This window comes from Portunus trituberculatus, chromosome 24, assembly GCF_017591435.1.
Source record: "Portunus trituberculatus isolate SZX2019 chromosome 24, ASM1759143v1, whole genome shotgun sequence".
Taxonomy (NCBI): Eukaryota; Metazoa; Arthropoda; class Malacostraca; order Decapoda; family Portunidae; genus Portunus; species Portunus trituberculatus.
The window spans coordinates 17,261,989-17,268,668 of NC_059278.1; the positions used below are offsets into that span (position 1 = coordinate 17,261,989).

At 44.9% G+C, this 6,680-nt stretch overlaps 1 protein-coding gene across 4 annotated transcripts in view; it reads right to left on the bottom strand.

The window, feature by feature from the left end:
• LOC123508394 (protein Wnt-2b-A-like) overlaps window positions 1-5,480 on the bottom strand; it is a 37,144-nt gene extending 31,664 nt beyond the window's left edge. For all 4 annotated transcript variants that reach the window (XM_045262112.1, XM_045262113.1, XM_045262115.1 and 1 more), the window contains exon 1: window positions 5,236-5,480. The gene's annotated coding sequence lies outside the window, so the exon portion shown is untranslated. The remainder of the gene's footprint in view (window positions 1-5,235) is intronic.
• Window positions 5,481-6,680: the final 1,200 nt, after the last annotated feature.

Sequence of the window (6,680 nt, forward strand, 5' to 3'; positions counted from 1 at the left end):
AGGGCGTGCGCGGTGATGTGGGGCTCTTTAAGTCTCCACCGCTGTTACTGCTGTTGGTGGTGATGTTTGTTGTTGTTGTTGTTGTTGGTGGTGGTGGTGGTGGTGGTAGTGTTGTTGTTGTTGTTGTTGTTGTTGTGTCTTTCCTTCCTTTTCATCTTCTTCAGTTTTTTTTATTCATATTCGTTTCTGTTTTTAATCTCTCTCTCTCTCTCTCTCTCTCTCTCTCTCTCTCTCTCTCTCTCTCTCTCTCTCTCTCTCTCTCTCTCTCTCTCTCTCTCTCTCTCTCTCTCTCTCTCTCTCTCTCTCTCTCTCTCTCTCTCTCTCTCTCTCTCTCTCACACACACACACACACACACACACACACACACACACACACACACACACACACACACACACACACACACCGCGTAGTGTAGTGGTTAGCACGCTCGACTCACAATCGAGAGGCCTGGGTTCGAGTCCCGGTAAGCGGCGAGGCAAATGGCAAGCCTCTTAATGTGTAGCCCCTGTTCACCTAGCAGTAAATAGGTACGGGATGTAACTCGAGGGGTTGTGGCCTCGCTTTCCCGGTGTGTGGAGTGTGTTGTGGTCTCAGTCCTACCCGAAGATCGGTCTATGAGCTCTGAGCTCGCTCCGTAATGGGGAAGACTGGCTGGGTGACCAGCAGACGACCGAGGTGAATTCACACACACACACACACACACACACACACACACACACACACACACACACACACACACACACACACACACACACACACACACACACACACACACACACACACACACATACACATCCTCGCTCTCACTAATGCCGCTTTGCAATTAGAGAGAGAGAGAGAGAGAGAGAGAGAGAGAGAGAGAGAGAGAGAGATGAAAAGAAATATAGCAAGCACTAATACTTCTCGGAATAACATTTTTCTTTTCATTTTTTACCGCTTTATATAATCCCAACCCCCCCTCGTCTCTCTCTCTCTCTCTCTCTCTCTGGTCCGGCAAAAAGGAGTGTATATATAAATCTTGCCTAATGCCAGAAATGATGAGTGTTAATTACTGCCGTGTGTTCTCTCCTACCATTGATGCTACGGTGACTGCGCTCTCCCGCCCCGCCTGCCTGTGAGCGCAATGTGTGTGAGGGGCTAATGATATTCCTCCCCTGCGCCACCACGTACACCCTCGCCGAGCCTCTCTACTGCCTCTTTCCCTACTTCGTCCACTACTTCAGCCTCACTCCATCCAGTCGCTTACTCAGTTTTCGGCCGTTTACTCCATTTTGTCATAGGGAGGCGGTGGTGTAGTGGATAAGGTGGTGAGCGTGGGATCGGGCAGACGTCCAAGTGTAGGTTCGAATCCCACTACGTACCGCTTTGAAGCTGTGCCATTTGTCGAGTGGTTTAAAGATACCTAGATGTCACCAGGATACCAGAGATGCGCTTGGGTGGTGATATGGGCCCTAATATGGGTACCACTATAAATAAAACTGCCTGCGTCACTAATGGGCGGAAGCTGAACAAGGCTTCCCACATATTATATGCCTACAGGCGCTATAGGCCATAACTTAGAAAAAAAAATCTGTTGCTTACTCGTTAATTCTCTTACTCGTTAATTCGTTCGCTCAAGCATTTCATTTCGTTAGCCACTTTGTCACTTATATTTTCATCCTTGTATTCATTCTTCATCCATTTACTCATTTATCTATTCTTTCATCCATCTCGTCATTCATTTTTGTCATCCATTTCACCACCCAGTTACTCCTCCCTCCTCCAAACATCCACTTATCTATTCGTCTACTCCACCGATTCACTCCCTCATCCGCCTCATCATCCACCCTGCCACCCATCGTTCATCCCGCCACTGAGTCATCCACCTACTTCGTCATCCATTCTGCTCACACTCCAGCGGTCACTTTTTGCCATCCACATCCATCTGAAACACATCTTTATCCGCCTAAGTTCCTGTTTACATCATTTTTTACTTTAAAAGGCTGTACATTCTGTCTTCTGTCTCTTATACTGTCTACAAGTGTCTAAAGGCTTATATTTTCTGTCTATACATCTGCTTTCGTCTAAGTGTCTCTGTTTATAGTGTTATTTCTCTCTCTCTCTCTCTCTCTCTCTCTCTCTCTCTCTCTCTCTCTCTCTCTCTCTAGTCTTCATGTGTTATCTAAAAGTGTGTAAATGCCTCTGTATTACCTGTAGCAGTTAAAAATCTTGTTCTCCGTCTAAAATCTTGTATGTTCCATCTACAGTTCTTGGAAATTCCGTTTGTTTTCCGTCTAAGATTGTGTAAAATTGCGCTTACTGTCTATATCTGTCTTGGCTTCAATATATTCCGTCTATATTCTATCTACAGCTGTTTAAAACTCCTATGCATTCCGTCTTTACATTCATTTACATCTCTTTACATTCCTATCACTTTCTCTCCTGTCTAAAGTACGGTGCAGCCAGTCTACAGCCTTTATTTTCTGTCTACAGGTACATGGAGTTCTTTATGTTCCGTCTATGCTTGAGTGAGGTCTTGTCCCGTCCTTCTGTCTGTCCGTCCTGTATGTGTGTGAAGCCTTGTCAAGCTAAACAGTAAGCTTTTCCCGTTCTGACTGTTTAAATGCTGTACCTGCAAGGGGACTGGCAATTAAGTGGGTCTTTTTTTCAAAATTTTGTTGTCCTTGGCCGGTTTTCCCCTCTTACTTGAAAAAATAACTTGATCTCACTGGAATATTTAGCGATTTCCGTTCAAACTGTCTTGTAGCGCCCAAAATTGTGTCTCGAACCTTCACTAGCTGATAGGAATGGGTTTACTGTCTCTCTGTCGGTTACTGTCTTAATTGCTACCGAAGATGTTAACCAAGAGTACGTAGCGATCTCTGTCCTGTCTGTCCATTGCCGTCTAAGTATTGCGTGTTAAACCATCATTAGTTCAAGCGTAAAATTTAAAATGATTGTCTATAACCTTCATTCATTTAAACCTTTCCGTAACCTAACGCGTTTCCATATTCATTCTGCTTACTATTTGGTGATTTTATACAGCTTCAGAAACTTATGTGAGGGGTTAAATTAGTGACGACTGTGGCCATTAATATTCTGACCTCCATAGACCCTTCCTAGTGTCAATAAAATGGTCTAATTGTATACTCAAAATTCAAGGTAGAAATGCGTCCCAGTACTGGAGGAGTTAAACACAAAGAGATTTCGGATCATGTCAAGATTAGCGAATTCTCCAGCTCTCCTCGTTTCCCGGCTTTCCCTTCACAGTTCTTTCACTCCTCTGACATGACGTGTTAATAGAAATAGGATAACCAAAAGTATTCCAACTCTAATTTTAACCTAACTTAACGTATATTGAAGTTAGGGCTATGCTAGGTTAGGTTAAAGTAATGGTTAGGTTAGTTTGGGTTATAATTTCATCCACACGTCAGTAATCTCAACCATTCATACCTTTCCCGGCTAAACTCTGGAACTCCCTGCCTGCTTCTGTTTTTCCATCTTCCTACGACTTGACTTCTTTTAAGAGGGAAATTTCAACACATTTGTCCCTCACTTTTTGGCTAATTCTCTTATAATATTTAAAGGAACTGGTATTCCAAGTGGGCCTTTTTTTTTTTTATATATATATCTTTGGTTGCTCTTGGTCATTTTCCCTTCTTACATAAAAACATGGAGTGAAAGAGCTGGGAAGGGGGAGCAGGGAATTAAGGAGAGCTGGAGGGTTCACTAATCTTGTCATGGTCCGCAATTTCTGTACCAACTGTCCAATTACCGCCTAGAAATTAAGTGTTCAACCTTGATTAACTAAAATATAAGACTACCCACGTCCTGTCTGTCTCGTACTGTCTAAATAAGCAACATTAAACACCCACCAATGTTACCACACTTGTCTGTCCCTGTCTACCGCCTGACGAAGAAAACACCGCTTAATCTGTTTATATATCATACTCGACCCGCCTTTGTCAACCTGTCTATATCAAACTAGTCTCTCTCTCTCTCTCTCTCTCTCTCTCTCTCTCTCTCTCTCTCTCTCTCTCTCTCTCTCTCTTCACACAATATACCACTTAAAAATACCTCTCTACTTTTGCATTCAACCCTTTCTGTATCTCTAATCTAAGTCAAACTAGCTTCTATAAAACAACCTAGTGTCGCTCTGTCTACTTTCTAAACACACGAAACATCACTTCCAAACTCCCCTGTCCAAAGTATTCTTAACTCAGCCCCGTCTATATCCCTCCTGAATATAGAAAGCTGTCTAAATCACCCTGTCTCTCTTATCTGCCCCTAACTGACTCTTACTGTCTATAAAATGCAAGACAGGACGGCCTCGCACTGATGAGGGCAAAGCGGCGAGAGTCCAGTCTGTCTTGCTGAGAAAAATGTGAGGATGAAGATATTAATTTTGGTTCAGCGTCGTGGTTCACCTGTCCGCCGCTTGATTGGTTACCCCGCGTTACCTGGAGGTTACCTGCACACCTCCTCCACCTGCCAGCCTGTCTCATTAACGCAGGTGTTTGTTTGGGCTTGTTTGGGAGTAGTTTGTGTGTGGGTTTTTATGTTCGTGGTGATGGTGATGGTGGTGGTGGTGGTGCTCGTGGTATTATTACTATTATTTTTATTATTAATATTACCACTCCTACTGCTACTGCTACTGCTACTAGTACTGCTGCTACTTACTACTACTACTAATACTACTACTACTACTAATAATAATAATAATAATACAATGATAGTAATAATGATAATAATAATAGTTAAAATCATAATCACAGTATTTATAATAGCAATAATATTAATGGTAATATTAGTAATTATTATTATTATTACTTTATCATTATCATTATCATTTATCATTATTATCTTGATCAACTCCATCGCTAGCATATCCTCATTATCGTCCTCACCGTATATACGTTCACTCATACAACACTTCCACATAACCCCATCAAACCCTCACTTAACACAACCACCCTCACTATTACTATCACCACCACTAATTTCCCTTAAATCAACCCACACAACACAACACAACTCAACTCTCTTCACACCACACCACCTCACCTCACCTTGCTTCGCCTCACCCTACCTCGCCAAACGTGCCGCGGCTCCTTAAGGCAACACGCAGCACAGGTGAGGCAAGGTGACGCAACACACCTCACCTGGACACCACACTACTAATAACAGCTCCATTGCTACTCTCTCTCTCATTAACACACCTGAGACTTCTTAGCGGCGAAAGTTAAAGGTCTTACCCGTTGGTAGAGACGTGTTGGGGTGTCTTGCAGTGTCCTTGGCGCAAAGAACAGGTGGGAAAGTCGTCCAGGTGTAAGGGTAACGTGGCTAGCAGTGAAGCATAACACACGGGAACAAGGCACTCACACACGCCGCAGACCCAGACCCGCGCACTCCCGCACTCAAGGCCCCAGCGCACCACCACGCACGCACGCACACCCGCTCGCCACTCTGGGCTCCGACATTTCCAGCAAGACTCTCGCCATTAGCATCAAGAACCACGGGAGTCACTCTCTCTCCCCTTGGCCCTGTGTCCTGATTGGCTGCAGCGCCCCGGCATCCACGCGCTCTCATTGGCTGGCTCGTGTCGCTCGCCTCCCCTTTTGGCCACGCGGGAGAGGAGGGAGAGGAGAGAGGAGAGAGTGAGAGGGAGGTGAGGAGGGATACAACACAGCTCTCTCTCTCTCCCTCTCTCCTCTCTCTCTTCTCTCTTCCTTTGCGAATTTAGCGGAACTTGTCAGCGAAGAGTTATGTTATGGTGTCCTGAGCCGCCCGTCTGAGCCGCCAACCCGCGAGCCTCTCCTAGGGCGCTGCCTCCTGCCGCCTCTTCGGTCTGGTTTTCAAAATGGCGTCTGGTTCCCGTCACGGCGTGGGGCTGCGGGATGGGCTGCTGCAGGGGTGTCACTAGTGCTGGGGTGTGGTGTGACGCGGGTACGTCTTGTTAGTGTGGGATGATGGGAAGTGTCACGTATGGGAGGTTGTGTCACGTGGGTCATTTGTCAAGCTAACTTAATTCAACTTATCTTAACCTAATGTAGTCTTACTTAAGTTTGCCTAATCTAACTTAATCTTGCATGACTTTATCTTATCTAACTTTATCTTGTTACACTTTATTTTACTTAAATTAATAGATCTTTTTATTAATCTAAGCTACTATAACTTAGCCATCTCTCTCTCTCTCTCTCTCTCTCTCTCTCTCTCTCTCTCTCTCTCTCTCTCTCTCTCTCTCTCTCTCTCTCTCTCTCTCTCTCTCTCTCTCTCTCTCTCTCTCTCTCTCTCTCTCTCTCTCTCTCTCTCTCTCTCTCTCTCTCTCTCTCTCTCTCTCTCTCTCTCTCTCTCTCTCTCTCTCTCTCTCTCTCTCTCTCTCTCTCTCTCTCTCTCTCTCTCTCTCTCTCTCTCTCTCTCTCTCTCTCTCTCTCTCTCTCTCTCTCTCTCTCTCTCTCTCTCTCTCTCTCTCTCTCTGCATGGAGGACTCTCACACATCTCAATAGTCCTCTTCCTTCTCCTCGTCCTCCTCCTCCTCCTCCTCCTCCTCCTCCTCCTCCTCCTCCTCCTCCTCCTCCTCCTCCTCCTCCTCCTATTCTTCCTCTTCATTCTTCGCGGAACGTTATGCATTTTTTTTATTTAGACTCTACTCTGTCCTATCCTGCATACATATTTTATTTTAGTAGTAGTAGTAGTAGTA